Raw genomic sequence first — 22,064 nt, 5'->3', positions numbered from 1 at the left:
TTTCCCTTGTTTTTTTGCCCTTCTGCCCCCTGTTAGACTCGTTTTTGTGCCCTTCTGCCCACAGTTAGACTCGTTTTTCCCTTGTTTTTCTGCCCTTCTGTCCTCTGTTAGACTGTTTTTTTGTGCCCTTCTGCCCTCTGTTAGACTCGTTTTTCCCTTGTTTTTCTGCCCTTCTGCTCTTTGTTAGGCTGCTTTTTGTGCCTTTCTGCCCTCTGCATCACCACATCATCACTCAGCGCTACCCCAGCATCACTCAGCACCACCACTTTATCACTCAGCATCACAATATCACTCAGCACCACCACAGCACCACTCAGCACCACCACAGCATAACTCAGCACTGCCACATTATCACTCAGCACCACCACAGAACCACTCAGACCACCACAGCATCACTCAGCACCACCATAGCATCACTCAGCACTGCCACAATATCACTCAGCACCACCGCAGAACCACTCAGACCACCACAGCACCACTCAGCACCACCACAGCATCACTCAGCACCACCACAGCATCACTCAGCACCACCACAGCATCACTCAGCACCACCACAGCACCAATCAGCACCACCACAGCACCAATCAGCACCACCACAGCACCACTCAGCGCCACCACAGCACCACCACAGCATCACTCAGCACTGCCACATTATCACTCAACACTGCCACATTATCACTCAGCACCACCACAGAGCCACTCAGACCACCAGAGCATCACTCCGCACCACCACAGCACCACTCAGCACCACCACAGCACCACTCAGCACCACCACAGCATCACTCAGCACCACCACAGCACCACCCAGCACCACCACCGCATCACTCAGCACCACCACAGCATCACTCAGCACCACCACAGCATCACTCAGCACCACCACAGCACCACTCAGCACAACCCGAGCATCACTCAGCACCATTCCAAGTATCACTCTGCACCACCACAGCACCACTCAGCATCACTACAGCACCACTCAGCACCACCACAGCGCCACTCAGCACCACCCCAGCATCAAACTGCACAACCATTCAACAACAACTGGTTCAAATATGTTCTCTCAATGTTTCAAACTTTATTACAAATGTCACAAAAAGATGTTAATATTTCACTTCTGTTCTTGGATTTTCGTCACAATAAAATACACTGAACATATTCTTCACAAAAGTTATTTACAAAAGTTTAAGCTATTGCCATTATAAATTAAAATCACTTTTATTTAAGTATTAATTATGTAAAAAAAATAAAAAGCCATTGTAATTTGTAATATCAATACAGCTAAGTCACGCAAATAAAAAACATGTTGCATTACAAATGCTATAGGTGTCACATTTGCGAAAGTTATAAGGCATTGTAATTGACAAATCTATTAATTTAGCTATTTTCAAAACCAACACATAAATAAAAAAAATTGTCATTTTCAAGACCAATAGCTCACACTTTCCTAATGCGAGACCTATTGCATTGCAAATGTTTGTTTTTATATCTTTCAGTGCTTCCTGTTGAGGTTTAATTTTCGTGACAGGCGCCTCATTGCCTACTTGTAACTATTCTCTAACCCTGCTTCAAGGGTCAGAGCAGGGTCAGAGAAAAGTTGCAAGTAGGCAATGACGTGCCAGGAAGCACTTACAGGCTTACAGTAGCAGGTGTCCAAGTTGAAGTTAATTTCTTTGTAACACTTTTGTAAAAGGTTACAAAAAATTAGCTTCAACTTTTGTTTTCCATAGGGAATCCGCAACATTCCATTGGGAATAACTTTGGCGCTGGTTGAGGAATCTGCCTGAAAAGTTCCTGAAATGTGCCTTGCTGCGCTCCGCTCCTTCCCTGAAAGTTTGGGGGGGATTCATCAAGCGGGGGCCGAGATAAAAGGGGGGTCCCAAAACGTGTTTTCCCCATGTTAATTTCCATAGGGCGGTTGGACTCACTTTTAGACCGAACGGCTGAATGGATTTCCACTAAACTTGGCAAAATTGTAGGGACTGGTAGCCCGATGTGCCTTTGCTATGTCTCAAGATATGTGCTCCAGTGGATTTTGAGTAATTTAGGTTAAAAAAAAATATATATATCTATTAGCGCGCCCCGGTATGCGCACAGGGCGCGTACCAGCGTGCTATTTGAGTTTGCACGCTGAAAGCTGATTGGCTCTCGGGTGTCTGTCAACATTCCAAACAGTCCGGAGCGGCCGCCATCTTGTGTCTCATTAGGATCGAGACACAAGAGGTGGCAAAAACAAAGGGGGAAATGACCAAAAGGGGGCTAGGTAGACCCCCCCAACCCCCTAGGTTTGATGTGGGTGCCATGAAAGGGCCCTGCGGGGCAAATACATTTTTTTTTTAGATTTGCGCGGGGGGAGCGCCCGGTATGCGCACCGGGGAGCGTACCGGGGAGCGTACCATGGGGAAAAAGAATGACAGATTTTTTTTTTTTAATTTAGCATTTTTTTATAAATTGGAGGTAGTTCTAAAAAGAACTGTTTTTTATTCTTTTTGTTGTTTTATATTTTTTTTATTGATTTTTGAGCATTTTGTAGTTTTTTTGGCTTTTATGAACAATTTTATATTTTTTGAGGAATTTTTATGGGGGACAAATTAAGGTTTCTTTGGGCACTTGTGGTTGTCACCAGCACGGTTGATTAGTATAACACTTTGCTCACCATAGCAAAGTGTACGCCCACAAAATATGCAAACAATTTTGAAATTTCCAAACTGGGTTTGGATGTTTGGGACCATGTCCCTTGTCTCTGGTCCCGATGGAGTGGGTTGGGTACTTTGGGAGGTGCTGGGAGAAGATTGGGGAGGGTTTCTGGTCAGTTCTCTGACCTCTGCCACACTATAGTTGTTAGGGTGCCGGCAATCATGATGTTGTTGCCAAAAGAATATTTTTTGGCAGGGTTCCCCCTCGAAAGTACAGTGCCACAGATCAAACAAGTAACCTTTGGCGCATTTACTTTCTTGAGACCCCTTGGGATTTTAAAAAAATCCCACACAATGTGCTCCTTTGGCTTGTAGGTGGTAGTATCTTCTGGCAGGTAGCGCCGCCTCTCCTCCTCCTCCTCCTCCTCCTCTTCTTCATCTCCACCACTGTGGTGTTGTGGTGGTCCTCTTGGTGGTGGTGGTGGTGGTGGCTGAGATGCTCCTGCTGCTGCTGCTACTGTAGTCATTTCTTAGTACAAATAGGTACTAATAGTTCTGGAAACAGGTCTTCCTCACTCAAATTACAAAGTGAAAATGAGGTAAAATGGTTGGGGCTTTCATCATTAGGAAATCAAAACTGTTCTGAACCAATGAAAAGTGTTATTTTCAGGTCACATGACCAGGGCTTTCATCATTTGGAAACCAAAACTATCCTGAACCAATAAAAAGTGTTATTTTTTGGTCACATGACCCGACGCGCTTACGCTACGCGCCCCGGGGCGCTTACGTAGCGCGATTGTATGCGCTCGGGTGCTTCCGGGTGCGCTTACGCCGTGCGTATGACGCGGACGCGGCTACGCGATACGTCACGATGATGTTTTCTTTCGCGGCAATAGCGCTAACGGGAGGCTCACCGGTACACGCACCGGGACGCGCCGCAAGACTGCGCTTACTGGTGCGCTCACCGGTACGCGCACCAGGAGCGCTCAAGAACAATAAATAAATAAATACATATAAAAAACTAGTATTACATAAATATACAATATAGGATTCCTTATAAAAAAATATTATATTTGATAGCAATAGAAATTTGCTATTAAAAAAACTTTGAAATTCACTGAAAAAACATAGGTTTTGAGGCCCTATATATAGTTAGAAATTAGCATTTTAAAAACCTATGATATTCACTGAAAAAACCATAGGTTTCACACCAGTTATAGTTAGGAATTAGCATTTAAAAAACCTATTAAATTCACTGAAAAAACAATAGGTTTCATACCAGTTATAGTTAGCTGTAAATTTTACTGACATAAAACCTTTGAAATTCCCATGATGTCATGAGTGATGTCACTGACCATGTCATGAGTTATGTAATATGTGACATCATCAGCAGTGTATTGCAGGCGCGCAAGTTATAGTGAGTCCAGCTAACTATAACGTAGGAATTTTAATGGTTTTATGTCAGTAAAATTTCCAGCTAACTATAACTGGTATGAAACCTATGGTTTTTTCAGTGAATATATATATACACATCATACATGAATTAAACAAGAGACGAAGTTGCCAATGCTACCCCTGTGTCGGTGTCCGATTCATTAGAGACATTCAGAAGTGGTGTTTATATATTTATAGATATATATTTTTTTCTTTTTCTTTTTGGCACAATATATCTTTTAAGGCAGGAGCCATTGGAATAGTTCTGAAAAAGCCCTAACAGCATTAACCAACTCTAATAGAAGTTATTGCATTCTTTGTTTACACACCCTTTCAAAAATAACAATTTTCTAGTACTGTTTAAGCAAGTTAAAAAAATGAAAAAGAACCTCATGCTATTGAGCCGTCTGAATGTCCCACTCTGTATTTTCATTGCTTGAAAGCAACTCTGCGTGATCACTTCCGAAGGTATTGCATTTCTTATTTATGTGCATGTAATGAGTATCAATAGATATTAGCTACACACAGCTGTGCTAACATTATTCAATAAATTACCACTGAGAAGGGGAATACCTTTCTTGAGTGTTTCTGCATCTCCTGAGGTGACCACATAGATTAAGCAATTATGTTCTTGGAAACGAAAAGTCTTCCACTTTTAGTTGTTAGTGGATTAAATCCCCACAGCAACTGATTGTGAAATGATGCCTTAATATTCAGTCACATTGGATCTATGTCAGTTTAAGGCACATATTTAGCATGTAAATGACAACTTCCAGTACAATTTCTTCACATCAGAGATCTTACATGTACAATTATTTCGTCATTATTAAATCAGAAACAGGCCTTAAATGACAACATTTCTTCCTTGTCGTCATGATTTGATAGTGGAATAAAGTTATTCATTGGCTGATGGTATAAAGTTAATTAATTACTGAATGTGTAATCATGTTTTAAAATTCGACTTTATGTAGCAACGATTTTTCAAAATCTAAATTCAAAATTGCATGTACTTTTTTTTGAATTTGTGAAGAATTCTGATATGGTCAGTGTTGGACTAGGCCTTCTATGCAGGGTAATCCCCTAATATTTTGCCTTCACTCTCTTGTTTTCTGAACCATTTTTTGGCTTTTAGGGCTCTTTGCAGTTTTCCACTATTAAACTGTAATTGTGCTCTCAACTTTAAACATTGTAAAATTGGCTTACACCCAATTGGTACATTTAATTTACTTGTGAGTCCCTGGTAAATTGTACAACATGTACCAATGGCCTGTAAATTAAATGCTACCAGTGGGCCTGCAGCACTCATTGTGCCACCAACTTAAGTATCACTTTAAGACTTGTCTCAAGCCTGCTACTGGGGATTTGTAGTGCAGTTTTAAACTGCCATTTTGACCTGAAAAAAAATATTTTTCATGATCTTGTTCATACGTTTTAATGCTAATAATTCACCCCTAAGTTGGGGCCTAACAACTCCTAGGCATTGTGCATGGTTTTTAAAAAAGTTGTACATGTGTATTTAAGTTGTGCATGTCCTAGTTGTGAAGAACTCCTAAAGTAGTTGTTCAATATGGTATTGCTATTCTCTTACATTGCTTAAGACAGGGTTATCTCAAATTAATTATAATTTGAAATCCACTTCAAGTGTAAAGTTTGATTTTAAGGCACAATTCTGAAAATGCCACATTCACAATTTTGCATTTTCTTTTCCTAACCATTCGTGCCTTCTGCCAGTATCTTGGGTCACATTACTGTGAATGGCTCTGCTGTAGGGGTTTACGAATTGCTCCCAGACAGTGAAACAAAGGGCACTAGGTGTGGGCAGAATGAGCCATTCTGCTGGGATGACTTTGGGGAAGAGCTGTGCCCTACCTCACTTACACTTTAAAAGGCTTTGCCTTTAGCACTCGCAAAAGAGTGTGCCACATGCATTTTGTTACCCCAGAAAGTTTGGTGCCTTGCCAGGGAAAGGGAAGAATTTTCTTGAACCAGATATGAGGATAGGCCAGGGTGTCCCTTCACACATACACAGGCTGGCACCAGGTTTAAATATTGGACCCTAGAACCACTCCTTGGATCATGTCTGGATCTGTGAAAAACTCAGATGAAGAACTGCTCTGCTGGGACTGTCCAGCTGCCTAAGGAAGGAGTACTGAACCTGCTCCTTGAACCCAGGGACACCAGAGTGAGTCAAAGTGCTAGATGGCTAGGCTCCTATATGACCTACAGGGACACAATAAGCTCTAGAGGCCTGAACCCTGCTACCTGCCTCTGTTGGAGTGAGTAATACCCCCAAGTCAGGCCTCCAAGATCCCGGAGCCTTGGAAATGGCATTGCTCCTGCCTAACCCCTAAAGCCAAGACTTAGAATTTTTTAATGGAAAACTGCCTAGAGATCTGACCGAAGATGAGAACCTACCCTCCAGCCGATCGGACAATGGTGCATCACTGGTCGACCTGAATTTGCGGTAGCTCCTGCTAGGTTTGTCTCTACAGCAGCAAATTCACTTCAGCGGGACCTTCCACATCATTGTCTGGCTTCAATGGAACCCTTTTTGGCAACAGCATTGTCATGCTGGGTGAATCTGAGCTCCAGGAAAACGTCCATATTGAAGGTAGAAATCTTCTCCGGGGTCGTCGACAACAAAACCACATTGGCTGTGACGACTTCCTTGGCCTTGAAATCTAGCTGCTCATGCTTGGAGCTTTTTCCTACCATCATCAATGGCTAAACTGAGACCTTGTCAGGTGTCTTACTGTGGACATGTTCTCGGATACAGCCTATTGCCTCACCCTGCTGAGACTCTACCTTATCAACAACTTTTCTCAAGAACTTACTAAGTCCAAGGGTAAGCCAAGACTAGGTCCAATCCACCACTTTTATCCGACCTGTGCTCTATTAGGCAATAATTGTAGCCTTTGAACTGGTCTCATGGGGCCAGATACTCATGGCTGCCGATTTGATCTGTTAAGCGCTATATTTCACAAAACATTTTAAACATTCATATCTCCGGTTCTCCTGTTTGAATTTTATTTATTTTGAAGTAATTTTATGTATCAAATACATTAGTAGGGTATTTCTCTTGTACTGTTTTTTCATTTTATTGCTTTTTGTGCTGCATACATGCTTTACACATTGCCTCTTAGCAAAACCTTACTGCTTTTGTTCCAAGCTACCAGAGGTTTAAGTACAGGGGAATTTAGTGATTTTGCTTTCATCCTGACAAGGATTGTGGTTCTTGCCTGATTGTGGCCTCCACCCTGTCATTCAATTACCCAATTTCTTACTTATGTAAGCTCTGCGTACACAACAAGAAATGAGACAGATCCAGACATAGGACAAAGCCACAACACTGATGGGACACCACAACAGTCACCACAGTGATCATGACCTCCATCCACTCTGGAGCACCGACAGACCCCTGTCTCCACCTCACCTTCATTCTGGGACAGAAGAAAATCAGCATTGCACGCACGAACATCCTCAACTCATCCATCACCACTGCCACCTTCTCTGATACCTGGAAAGACGCAGAGATGAAACCCCTCCTACAGAAACCATCTGCTGACCACAGTGAGCTCAAGAACATCCACCCCATCTCACTGCTCCCCTTCCCAGCCGAGGTCTTAGAGAAAGCCATCAATTGCCAGCTCACAGTTCACCTGGAAGGAAATAACCCACTCAATGCCACCCAGTCTGGCTTCTGATCCAACTAGACCACCAGGACCACCCTAATCGCTGCAACCAACAAGATCTGATACATCATTGACCTTGGTGAACCAGCAGGCATGATCTTCCTCGATTTCTCAGAGGCTTTAGACAACATATCCCACCACACCCTCATCAGAAGACTCCATCACATTGGCATCAGTGGTAACACCTTTAAATGGATCACCTACTTCCTGACTGGGCACACACAGAGAATCTGCATAATTCCCTTCACCTCTGAACCTAAGAGGATCATCTGAGAAATCCCACAATGATCATCCTTCAGCCCGACCCTCCGCAACGGTTATATGACTCCAATGGCTAACTTTTCCCATACCCACGGGCTCAACATAATCTAATACACTAAGGATACCCAACGTATCCTCACAACCGTCATCACCAGATTCAACTGCCAGAATGCCATGACCATTCTTGCTGGCTGGATGAGATCCAGCTGCCTGAAGCTGAACACGTACAATATGGAAGTGCTCATCTTCAGAAGAAACATCTCCCCACGGGGCGACACACGGTGGCACACCGCACTTGGACCCTAACCTATCGCACCAACCCTGCTCACAACCTCAGCAAAATCCTGGGCAACAATCTTTCCATGAAGCACAAGGTCAATGCAATAGCTTCATCCTGATTCCACACCCTCCGCATGCTATGTAAGAGTTTCAGGTGGATCCACATCAGCACCAGGAAAACAGTGACTCAAGCCTTTGTCATCAGCAGACTGACTGGACTAAAAAAATGCACTCTGTGCAGGAATCCCCAACCATCCCCTCAAATGACTTCAGACCATGCAGACCGCCACAGCCAGACTCAGCCAATATATCCTCAAATGGACCAGCATCACCTCAGAGGCCTCATTTTGCTCCCCATCCAGAAGAGATGCTATTTCAAGCGGCTGACTTATGCCTAGCCCTCCACAATGCTGGCCCCTCTCACATCCACCACTGCCAGACCTTCCACCAGCCAACCATAAAACTCCTATCTGCCTCCCTCACTCTCACACACTTCCCCTGCATCCAGCAGAGCCACAGTGGAGGCCATGCTTTCTTCTAACTCACTGCCAAATCCTAGAATATCCTCCCACTCTATCTTTAAACCTCTCCCTTACTCACCAACTTCAGGAAGGGACTCTGGCTCTTCGACTAAGGCTCTCTATTCCTCAGTGCCAGGATACCCCTGGGGCGATAAGCCACGCTATATAAATACTGACTGATTAATTAATTGATTGTGAAAGCAGGGTCCTTCAACATCTAGACAGTGGTATAAAAGAATAGTTTCTGGCTTAGTTTTATCCCCTGAAGGGCACAAAAGCTTAACATGTGCCCCAGGAGATCTTTCAGACATGAGTCGATGCTATTGCATCAACAGGATGGGCAGTAGCCTATCCTGATTGTCCAGCTAAAGTCAGAGGAGTCATCCCTGCTCATTCAGGTTGACTTATCAATCTAAATGGTCAATTGTGTAGCTCCTGGAAGCAAATTTAACACCTCCTAAAGGTAAAGTACAGGCTGCGCTACTGCTGGAGAGTTTACCCACATTAGCCTTTAGGAGCTTCAGGAAGGGGAAATGTAACTTTGTAAACATATTCTTTTCCTTAATACGTATTATTGGATTTTAAAATCTATCAGAATAGTGGTCTGGTTATTTTTCTAGCTAGTCCCAAACCTGAGATAGCAATTTTAATAATCAATCTGTATTCTGGTTTTCTGTATAGGACAGACAGGCCTGCCACAGTGAAAATAGATTCTGGGAACTTGTTACTGTAGATCATGGTGACATTAATTTTACACATGTCCTTCTTTTATATATCATGTAGCCTACCTTGTTTGCTACAAGGCCTTCAAAGGAAATACTTATTGATATAGAAAAGGGAGCTCTTTACTTCTCGCTAATGGTTATTTTGAGAGATCGCTCTTTAGGATTTACACTGGAGCAGTCAGACTGCACTGGATAGGCCTGAAGTCATGCTTTGTAGACCCACACTGTGGAAAGCACAATAGGTGCTACACTCCACAGGTGGAATTTAACTTCCAGACGCTAGCTTCACTTTCTAAACCATATACTGAAGACTTAAAGGCAAGATAAATGTGTCACAGAGAAATACGCCAATTTATGTAGGTTTAAAGGGGGAGTAAAGGCATTTTACTCCTAGGTAGCAGGGGTACAGTGAACAGCATTTTAAAGCCAATAAAATAGGCTTCAGAAAAAAATTAAAAACCTAGGGTTACAATTCAGAAAAGGCATATTTTCTATAACTTTTAATTTAGATATACAATTTGGTAAATGTGTACAAATTCTGAATTACACACATTCTAATTTGGATTGAACAATTTGATGGAGGCTCTCTCCATTATTTATTGTTAATTTTATGTATGGGTCATCGTTTTTTTTTTAAGTAGGGCGCTTTTTTTGCTGTCAGAGAAAGTTATAAGATTTTACAGTAGAAGAGGACTGCCAACCCTGACAATATATCCTGTCCAGCTTTTCACTATCTACCCTCACCACAGATTTTATGGTTGGTACTTTGTTTACATTCATCATGTTTTCTAAAATGAGAAGTAATTGTTGTATAGCCATACACATATACTACACAGTTACAAACATGTTTATACGCAATTGTAATAGGGAAAGACAAATAGATAAATAGCAATATAAATGCATGAAAAAAAGCATTTAACTCCACTCACTTTACAAAAATATTTCTGCTCCCTCCCTTCCATTTGCTCAAGCTAAACTACTCCTTCGAGGCTTGTTTTATCAAGCCTTTAAGTATAAAAGGCAGAATGTGTATTTCAAATCAGTGACCTGCAGTTTACACACTTTCAATCTGTGCATCATGCAGTCAACCTACTGAGCACCGAATCACGTTCAAGGTTTAAATTAATAATTCTAATTGTCACATAGCTTTTAGTGCTGATGTTCTGTGTAATGGTAAACTCTCTCAGTTTGGGCAGTTAAAGAAGTCAAAGTACTTCTGATTGACGTGATTTGTAAATAATTATACAATTTCCAGTATATTTAAGAGGTTAGAATTTGAAATTTGCCTCCTAATGTTAAAATTGCAAGTTTGCCAATATTACTTCTGATGTATGTTTCCAATGGCTTACATTGTGTAGATAGGACAAATGCCCACTAATCTGTAGCGTAACACCCTGAAGCACATTCAGTAACATCAGAATGTACAGAGCTGGCATTGGTCTTTCTAAGTATACTAGCCAGAAGCAAGCAGAAAGAGAAAGTCAATTTGAGTGCCAATTACACATTTTATTTGAAGAGTAATGAAATCCTGTAAAATCTGAAATACTCTACCAAAAATCTGCAATAAAACACCAAGGACCAGATGTAGGAAGCCAAATACCGGTCGGTAACGGCCGAAATTACCGAATTTCGGCCGTTACCGACCGGTATTAGACATTTGGGATGTAGGGGACTGAAAATCGTCCGAATCGGTAAATTTACTGAATCGGTAAAGTTACCGATTCGGTAAACATTACGAATGGGTAAATTAACCAAATCGGTAATTTTACCGAATTGCAACAGTTTGCGATTCGGTAAATGTACCGAATTGGTAAATTTACCGATTCGGTAAATAAGAAGTGGCAAAATTGAAAATTGAGATGTAGGTAGGCTCTGAAATTCCGAATTTGCTTGAAATTCGGTATTTAAGAGTCTGTATTTACCATGGATTAAAATCAGGTGGTAACCAGGTGCAGCCTATAAAAAAGGACCCAAAATGCATTATTATTCTCAAAATGGCGGCTTTCTATGTCATTGCGAGGCGGCTACGGCTACAGGAGGAAGGATAGAGGGAATGGATGAGACAGGAGCAGGTCTACAGACAGAGGATCACTTGTTCATGCTCACAGAGCCATAGATTCTCCAGAGGTACAGGTTGCAGCCAGACACCATCCTGTACCTCATCGGGGACCTCCACCCACTGTTGGAGCACACTGCCCCAAGGGCGCACGCCATTCCACCCCACGTGCAGGTGCTGTACAGCCTACACCGACTTGCGTCAGGGAGTTTCCAGAGTGTTGTTGCTGCGGTAGGTGGCGTGACCCAGAGCAGCCTGTCACGCTTTTTCCACAAATTCCTTGACGCCATGGTACAGAGGATGGACCAGTATATAACTTTCCCTGAAACCCATGCTGAACTGCTCCAAACAAAAACGGACTTTTATCTGATGGCGCATTTCCCCAATGTCATTGGGTGCATTCATGGCACCCACATTCCCATATGTCCCCCTGCTGCCACCGAATACATATATATGAATAGAAAGTCCACCCACACCATCAATGTGCAGGTAATCTGCAATGCCAAGTGTGCCATCACTGACCTTGTGGCACAATTTCCTGGTAGTACCCACGACCCCTACATATTACAAAACAGAGGTATCTATGCACGGCTGACAGCAGGGGAATTTGATGAAGGATACCTGCTGGGTAAGACACAGTGTGCGCCCACATTAACACCTATTGCATCAAGAAGTACATGTATGCTTGTGAGTAATGTACTCCCATTTCCTTTTAGGGGACAGTGCATATGCCCTCTGCTCCTTCATCCTCACCCCCTACCTCAACCCCTCAACACCCAGCCAAAGAAGATATAACAGGGCCCACAAGAGCACAAGAAATATTGTGGAGCATACCTTTGGTATATGGAAGAGCAGGTTCAGGTGCCTGCATAAGAGTGGAGGTGCCTGGCAGTATACCCCCATCACCTGCTGTAAAATCATTGCTGCCTGTGCCATGTTGCACAACCTTGCAGTTAGGAAGGGCACAGAAGTGGAATTATCAGATTTCGAGGACAATGATGATCACCAAGCTCTGCCTGACCCACACACAGCTGGACATGCAACACCAACAGATGACAGACACAGACAAGAAGAGGTCACACGCAACTTTTTCTAAGTAAGTAAAGTGACAAAGACAGGTGGAGTATGCACCCAACGTAGTTTAATGTAGTCACTACGCAGGTATCTAAGGCACAAATGTGCAACACAAACTCTGAACTATCGAAATTGTATGTCCTCAGTCACTTCCCCATAATATTAAAAATTAATTTGCGTCCACGCTTAGTAGCGCCAGATGTATGTGGCTCACTGTGTTTGCCGGGCGTTTGCTCTGTAGCCTCACCTAGTCGCCTGCTGCTCCTCCTTGTCTCTACACCATGGGAGCTTGCCATGATGCTCCTACTTGTGCTCCCTTCACTCTCTGGCACATCAATAGCAGCAGTTTGTGCTGTTTGGGTTTTTATTAGTGCTTTAAGAGCACCGGTCATCCTGGCTATGCCCCTTGTCGACTCATTGCTATTTTGAGTCAAACACTCCTGACTGTTAATGGTGCGCCTGCATAGCAGGGATGTGGCTGTGGCCAGGCGGTGGATTGCTTTGTTGTTTTGCTGTGCACACTGCTTCTCCCTGTGCCTTGATGCAATTTCTGTGTCCAGTTTGGAGCACAGTAGCTGCACTGATTGTGTCATTTCATGTATCCCTGTAGCCATGTTCTTGTTCACTTCCACCAGTTCCCTGTTGCCCTTCCCTATTTCTTCCATATTTCTATTCAGGTTGCGCATTTGGCGTTGACAGGACATGATGGCCTTCCCCTGCATCCTCTGGATCCTCACCATGCTCCCCTCCAGGCCTTGGAACACACTGGACCCCTCCCCACGTGCACCTACACTCCTTTGTTGGACTCTGCGGCGTCTAGTGCTACTACGGCCAACCTCTGCACTGGACTGCAGTGTGGCAGAGATATCATCTCCAGGCAAGGTGTGTGTGTCTTCCACCTCCATTTCACCGGCAGATGTGTCCATTTCAATCAGTGGTGCAACGATATGCCTCCTGCTTGGTTGTGCTGCAGGTGTTTCTACATGCAGTGATGCTGGCATGTCTGGTGAAGACATTAACAGAGGGAACTGCGAACATCGTGGGGATGCCTGCAAGTCTTGAGTTGTTTCAGGGTCTTGGGAAGGTGGCTGGCTACTCGGTACACCTGTGTCCTGTGATGCACTGGGACCTGGCTCATGACTTTCATCACTCTCGGGTGCCGTGCCTTCAGTCTCCTGTGACTGCCTTCTGGATGTGTGACCTGTGGACATCTGAGCGTATATCAGCTGAGCGCAAATGTCTCACAGCCACTACAATTAAATCTTTTTGATTTGCACAATGTACATGTTGTTTGCCCTTCATTATGTCTGCAATAATTTGCCTGACTTGGTGGTTGCTGTGCTGCATGACATGGTCTTTCATTAACTGACTACATGTCCCATGATGCATTGCTACTGTATAGTGCAGGCACACCTGGACTGGGGTCACTTAGCTTCAAGGGGTGAGGGAAGGATGAGGGTGTGAGGGGGATTGCTGTGCATGCATCTTACCTTTTCTGCTTGCAGCTTTGCCTGAGCTGTCCACTTCTCCCAGTCCGCCGACGCTTTCTGGCTCCAAGGTTGAGGCCACCATCTCCTCCAGGTCATTGAGGGGGGCTGCTGTGTTCTTTCCTCCACCAGTTTTCAATGCCTGTTTGTAGTGGTCTCCCAATTTCTTTTTTGTGAGGCTCCTCAGGTCATAGGACTTTTTTTCAAGTCATCCGTGTCTCTGGTGGTCACTCCTACAGCATTGACTTTGTGCAGTATATCCTGCCAACTCTTCCTTTTGGCAGATTCAGCCACAGTGAGGGACTGCCTGCTAAAGAGTTTGTGGTGCACCTTCACCACCTCCTCCATAAGGACCTGTAGCTCCATGCTGCTGAATTTCACCTTACTTTTCCTCTCTGGCTGCTCTGTGTCTTTGCTGGTTGCCATTTTACCGGTTTTAAACTGCACAAACTCTTTCTGCTGTTGCTCCCAGTCTCTCTGCTCCAACTGACTCTCCAGAAGCTTCTTATCAGTTGCAGCTGCCTGTGTAGCCACTTCCTGGTAGGGAGGGGGAGGGTAGATCCTTGTTTACCGAATCTGTATTTACCGAATCGGTATTTCCCATTCCTTCCTATGGGCCTTTTGGCCCATTGGAATGAATGGGAAATACCGATTCGGTAAATACCGATTCGGTACATACCGATTCGGTAAATGCCGAAAGTACGATACTGAATTTTACCGATTCGGTAAAAAATACAGATTTTTTACCTACATCAGATTTACCGATTCATAAATACCGAATCAGTAAAATTCGGTATTTATGAATCGGTAAATCTGATTTACCTACATCTAGCCCCAAATGCCTTGCAATGTGAAAATAAACAGTGGCAACACAAATTGCTTTTTTACTTAGTTAATGATTACATGAGTAGATGCAGAGTGCTAGGATGATGATTAACAGATTGTCCAGAGGGTTAAGTAATTGCATGCATAGAAACGCCAGGCTATTCATGCACCTCTTGAGTCTTTCTTTCATTTATCACTCCACAATCCATAATACCAGGGTCCACCCACACTTAACATTAAAATTCATTTTGAGCCAGGAACTGTGCTCACAATAAACCCAGAGACTGACGTCTGCTAGGACAAAAGCAATCGGCAGTCAGACAGGGGATACACAAGAACTGTCCTGGAATTCAGTTCTCTCCCTTTCGCACTTAGATCCTAGTTTACTATGACCATTGACTATCATTGGTGTGAATTGACATCTGGTGCTATTTCTACCCACAAAACTCATATCTCCAAATACCCTTATTGGAGTTTGTCTGTTTGGTGTCAATTTTTATTTTTTATTTACTCTATTGTTCTAATTCAGTTTTGGATTTTTATTTCTTTTTGTTTTGACGTTAATAATGTTTTGATACTTCATATATTCATTACACATTGTCCTAAGTTAAGCCTGTCTGGTCAGTGAAATAGCAACCAGGGGCTTGAGCTCAGGTTATTTTACTGACTTTAAGGGTTCATCCTGGCAATAATTATCCTGAGAGGTGGGCAGTCACCCACCCAATTAATAAGCCAGCCTGCTTTTATGGGCATACCTTGGACTGCAAGCCCCATAATGTAGCAGACTGAAGGGAGGTAGAGCCAGCTTTGCACAAGCCCTTATATCGCTGTGCGTCATTTTCGCATGAACTCACCCTGCCTGCAGTCACGGGGCACACCTGAGACTTAAAGCTTCATACTACAGACGACTAATGGAAGGCATTGGGCCTTAATATTGCTGCGCATCTTCAGGGCCATCTGCAGCCATCAGAGGCTAGGCCGGGCCTCCCCTCCTCGAATTAAGTATAATAACAAGTAATACTCATGGCAAAATAGAAGCTCCTGGGGGGCTCCTAGAAGAGATAAGATCTACAACATTAGAGGGTTTCCTAAACTGTGCTCTAGTAAGGAAATAGAAATTGCTGAAAGGGGACTATCCCTATCAAATGAATCATCTATAACCAACCTGGCTCCTTATATAGCCTCCAATGCACGAAATACCGTTTCTATAAAAGCACAGATACATAACTCTGCACCCTCTAAGTCACCGGCCATCTCTCACGCCTCACCTATGATGCCTGCCTTTAGCTCTGGGCCTGCCCTGAAGTGACTAAGAAAGACAGGGAATGGACAGTCTATAAAACCCAGGAACCTGCGCAACCCCCAGAAAAGGTCATACTGCCGCCATCATGTTTAAATATACTGTCACATATGTTTTAGATAGATTTAAATCCCTTTTGGAGGAGAGCTTACAACCTCTGTGCAAATGCTTCAGGGTCATTGATGGACAATTTGGTTGTCTGGGTAGCAAACATGTGGCGACATCTCCTGATGGTATCAGGGTAGACGTACAAGAAGTACCCTTGACTGCACACAATGTTATATCTATTATTCAACTTGCCGTGGAGCCCTCTCCCCTCAACAAGGTTCGAAGTTACTGCTATATCAGGGTGCATACATAATTACTACCAAAATCGTGAAGTCCCTCGTACAGGTTTGGAACATGCAAATCGTGAGAATCCCATTTTGAAGGCCAGCACACGGTCTGTAGCTGCCCCCTTTGTTAATCGTCCCCCTTCTGCTTGCCCACATGTGGCATTCTTAGCAGATGTTCCCATTTTAGCCCTCCTGACTTTTTGTTTTTGACTTTATTACTATTTTGATACTGCATACAGGGCATCACAGCTTTATTGTGTCATAGTTCTGATTATCATATGCGAAAAAACGGACTGAAAATGGGATCCTTCGGGGAGCAAACGCGAAGCGGTTCCCCGCCGGGGATTTTCGCCCGGATAGTCCAGACCGATCAACGCAATTTGTCAAGGGCCGGGAGAAGCGCGAGACAGGCAGGGCGTTAGTCAGGCGAGGTGCGAGCGCATCATTGCGCAGTTTGTCAGGAGTTTAGAGAGGGTTATTTGAGAGGTGCGGAGCAAAGCATTGAAACCAAAGCTTTTCCCGAGGAGCAGGGAAAATAGTGTCGTGGAGGCGCTTATAGAGGCGCTGCGAATAATAGTGGAAGCTGGCAGAAACGACCTACAGTGGCAGGAGCTGTGGATGCAGTTGCCCCCCCCCGTCAGGCCGCCGAGAAGGAATGCGGCGAAGGGAGTTCAGCGAGCGGTGGACGCGTGCAGGATGCTGCCGGCGGAGAGCAGAGGGCTTTAGAGGGCAGGTTCAGAGAGAGGAAAGAAGGTGTCGGCGGTGAGAGGCAGACAGTTGAATGCGCCGGGCAGCCGGAATGCGCGCTCGCTTTCCCCTGCCTATCTGAGGGGGTCTGGCTGGTCCACGAGGCTGCCGGGTGAGTCCAGGGTGCTTGTAGGGAGGAGGGCTGGCTCTGGGAGGGGCGGGTTGCCTCAGACAAAGGCGTTTACAGGAGAACAGACGGGCTGTGGTGCAGACACAGACTCAGATAGGCTGGTAAGGCCCAGGCCAGTGGCAGTTTTTCAGCGTTCCTCAGTTTAGGAGCACGGTGCAACCTCAGGAGCCTGATAAGCAGGTGGAGGCTAGAATGGAGGCAGGCACGGAGGTGTCGCAGGCATTACCATTAGTTGATTATTTCAGCGAGAGAGAAGAATACATAACAGAGCAGAGCCCTCAGGTGGTGACATTCAGGATGTTGGAGAGTAACGTGCCTGCATTTAAATTGGTGAGCATATGATGGGGGGGTGGGGGACGGAGGGCATCCAGGAGGAAGCCAACAAGTTATTTACCTTCAATTGCGGAAGGTGCATCTAGGGAGGTGATCAAACATAAGGAAGCGGGAAGGGGCGGGGGAGTGGGACAACCACATCTGCTAAATCTTTTCAGGTCGATCTGCATGAGGCGGCACCCCCGGATCAGCAAGAGAATCACGAGCGGATATCTCAAGCGGATCTGTGGACCAAAGGGTAAGCCTCAGTGGTGGGGGGCTTGGGGTGTGGGGATGAACACGGTGGGGGGGTGCACATCTGGGGGACAAGGAGCGAGAGGTGCAGCTGCAGCAGGTGGTCAAAGCACCAGGTGACGTGGTTGGTAAGGAGGGTCAAGGTAAGATACAAGAAGTTGTTAAAGAAAGCATTATGTTGCAAAAGAGATTGCCTTATATGGGCTTGGCCATGCATTCGGTTCCCATTTGTCACTAAAAACAAAACAGAAGATATGGCAGCATGAATTTATTGATGTTTATCGTTTGCTGCATAGAGATCTCCAGGCTAAAGAGGGTTCCAAGGAGGAGGAAATGGAAATAGCAAGGCGTCCTGGAGTCCCGCGTAGTATAGACAATTGGATATATGCCTTTCTAATATTTGCCAGTTTTTATTGCGAGAGATACCCAGAGGGGGCAGTCTCATTAGTTAAGTACATATATATAGTGAGAAAAGCTCACATGCACTTTGGAGGTTTCTCGTGGTTGAACTATAACCGACCGATCAACGCGATTGGTCACGGGCCGGGAGCAGCGCGAGAAAGGCAGGGCGTTAGTTAGGCGAGGCGCGAGCGCATCATTGCGCAGTTTGTCAGGAGTTTAGAGAGGGTCTTTTGCGATGCCCACCCACCCACCCCTATAAATAAAAAAAAAAGGACATATAAAGACCAGGAGTCTATAAGAGTCCAAGTGCCACTAATAGGACAGGCAATTTACTCTATGTAATAGTGCACAGGCGGAATAGGGGGAGGTTAATGTCTAGAGCGGACTTGACCATCCTTCATGAGAGAGGGTGGGGGGAGGATCAGGATGGGGGAAGAAGGAAGGAAAAACAAGGAAATGGAAATATGTTCAGATATGGGGTGAATTCAGAAAATGACGCTTATGTTTTTGGTTTTGGTAAATAACAGTTACAAGGAATAAAGATTAAAAGAAATGTAAGGTTTTGGCTTAAAGTTCAAAATTGTATGGTTCCGATATTAAATATATAAAACATAGAGTTAATAAGTTGACATTAGAAAATTGCCTGATCTTATGAATAAAGTGGCCTTTTATGCTACAGGTGATGTTGTCTTTGTGTTCGGTTGGGGTCTGGGCTGTTTTGGGCGAAGAACTGTTCTAAACTTGGTGACCGATATTCAAACTGTACGTACGGCATTTAACTAAAACTCTCATTTTCCTGACAGATGTGTTCACCTCCTTTATGATATGTATGATAAGCAATGTTTTTATTGAAAGAGTAAAAAAAAATATTGTATTTGACCTTTCAGAAGTCATATATGCCATTTTAATGAGCCCCAGTAATAAGTCAACGGTGTTGTATGGAGTCCCGTTAGATTTCTTTAAAGTTAACTTCTATGTGTGGGCACCTCTTCTAACCAATGCTGTTAATGTTGCCTGTATCTCAGGGATTCCTCTGTCTTGGAGGTCTGCAACCATTTTACTGGTGTTTAAAAAGGATATTTGTAGCAATCCATGCTGCTATCTTCCAATCTGTCTTCGAGACTGAGCTGTTAAATTTGTGAACAGATTAGTCTTGTAGTTCTACTGCATTGGTATACCAAGCACAATATCACCTACAGGGCACAATGTGTTTTTAAGGAAGGTGTTGTGTTCATCTTATTTTGTATGTATATTCTTTATTGTGTAATTTATCCTTTACTATGTATGTACATTCCATTCCCTGTCACACTCGGTTCTGTCCATTTTACAAGTGGTGATGAGTGAAACACTGGTATGATACACGTGTTTCTGCAACATAATGTGAACAGGATTTAGAGATTTACCTGAAGATGCCGGTTTCAATCTACAGAGAACCGTCGGGGAGAAGCAGTACACTTCCCCACTTGGACTGAAGGACTGAGCCTTTGCTTACAGGTAGTATAATGAAATAATCTCTTTCTTTTTCATGGTCAAGCTGTGTGGTTGGATGCGCAACCGTTTTATTTCAAATGTCGCAAGCACACGTACTCACCTGATTCTTTGCGCTCCTGCAGAACCTGGAACTGTCATTGCTGGTTCGTAGCCACAACTCCATGGAACTTCCCTTCTGTGTTCGCAGCCACAGGACCATGTGATCATGTAACGTTTTGGAAAGCAATTCACGCCTGGGGTCACGTTGCATGACCTAACATTCCGCCATCTTGTCAGACACCTTCACTTATTGCCTAAGCGCTGTGACGCACACATCTAATTGTGATTATTAAAGGCATTTTACCTTCAAGGGCATCCTTCCCTTTGCAACAATGCTTGCTGCGCCACTTTTTGCCTTAAATAATTAACTCTGCATGGCTCTGTGTTTTTCCAGTGCGTTTCTATTGTACACGGTAATATGCACACCTCAACGGAATTAATTACACGGTGATGTGCACACCATTTGCTCACAGCAATTAATTACATGGGGGATTCGTACACCATTTGAATTATAAGTGTGTTCTGCTACATACGGTGATACGCACACCTTCTGAGGATTCAACTTTGTTAATTTAATAGTATGTTTTAATTTTACTGGTGCGTTAATAGTTTTTTTTGTAACTTAACTTTCTGCACAGCGAACTAGTCCTTCTTAGGTGAAGTTTGGACGCTGCTAAATTCATGGGTATTGTTGTATTTTGCTCCTTTGTGCTATGGCTAGTCAACATTTTTCACTTCAGTCACCCCAAGCATGTTGGCCTGCTGGTGGTAATCCATGCATTAAGTGGACCAAGTGGAAGTCTTCAACTTCATTTACTCTATTGATGAAGATGGGAAAATGACTCCTGAAAGGAAAAGAGGATGTAATTGCATTCAGTGGGTCCAGGTCTGAAAGCTCATGAGGAAATGACTAAAGCTTTGGGGAGTGGAGACACTAATGTTTTCGTTGCCATTATTAATGATTTTTACAACTATTTTGCACCTAAAGTTTGCATTGGTATTTGTAAGATTCAACATTTTCCACAGGAAACAAGAGGCTAATGAGAGGGTTGATGAGTATGTTTTGGCCTTAAGGAAGTTAGCTGCAGATTGTAAGTTTGACCATTTATTAGATCAATTCATTAGAGATCAAGTGGTTATGCATGCTAAAGACCATGCTATCCAAGAGAGATTATGGATTAATGGTGATGCTGAACTCACTAGATGTCTAGTCGCAGTGCTAAGCTACCTAAACAAGAGGTCACGGAAATCCCTGCTGAGGTAATCAGCAAAATCAAAACGAAGGCTACTACTAAACACAAAACAGAGGTTATCAAGAACAAAGATTTTAATCGGCGTGGTGTTTTCAGGTGTTAACATTGCAATAGTACAACACATTTTGCTTCCAGCACATCATGTTCTGTTGTTAAGCAAAAATTTTCCAATTGCGATTTAATTAAACACTTTTCTGAAGTTCAGAAGGAAGACTAGTAGAAAGGTGAATTGTGTGGATGAGGCTGCTTGTGATTCGATAGTGAATGTAACGTCAAGAAAATTAGTATTGATAATCCTAATTTTGATTCTCAAAAACTCGATCCTAAAGAATTGCTCATTTGGAATATCAATGATAAGAGCAACTTGTGTTTAAAGAAACCTCTGTGTTCCATGTCTATAGGAGGCGTCATTGTGCAAATGTATGCAGACTCAGGTACACCATACACTAAAGTTAATGAAAAAACATGGAAATGCTTATTTGCTGTGCATTTAGGAGATAAACTACGTGAACTAGATATCCATCCGGAAGGGTTTTCTGGTGAGAAAATTGATATGGTGGGCTACAGGTCTTTGGTGTTTAAGTTTAAGAATAGGGAAGCTATTGTATAATCGTAAGTTGCCCAGAAAGGGACTGTTGTTTTAGGTTAGAAAGACCAAGGGAAGTTAGACATTCTCAACCCAAATAGTCTTGAACCTGTTATGGTCCTTACTGAAAGTGATTTACTCTGTAATGAGGTTTGGAAAAAATTCCTAAAGGTTTCTGTGGAGGTATTGGGAATCTCAATGATTTCGAGCAACACTTTGTTTTGAAACCC

Source organism: Lissotriton vulgaris, chromosome 6, assembly GCF_964263255.1.
Source record: "Lissotriton vulgaris chromosome 6, aLisVul1.2, whole genome shotgun sequence".
NCBI classification, from domain to species: domain Eukaryota; kingdom Metazoa; phylum Chordata; class Amphibia; order Caudata; family Salamandridae; genus Lissotriton; species Lissotriton vulgaris.
This window is presented reverse-complemented; position numbering follows the sequence as displayed.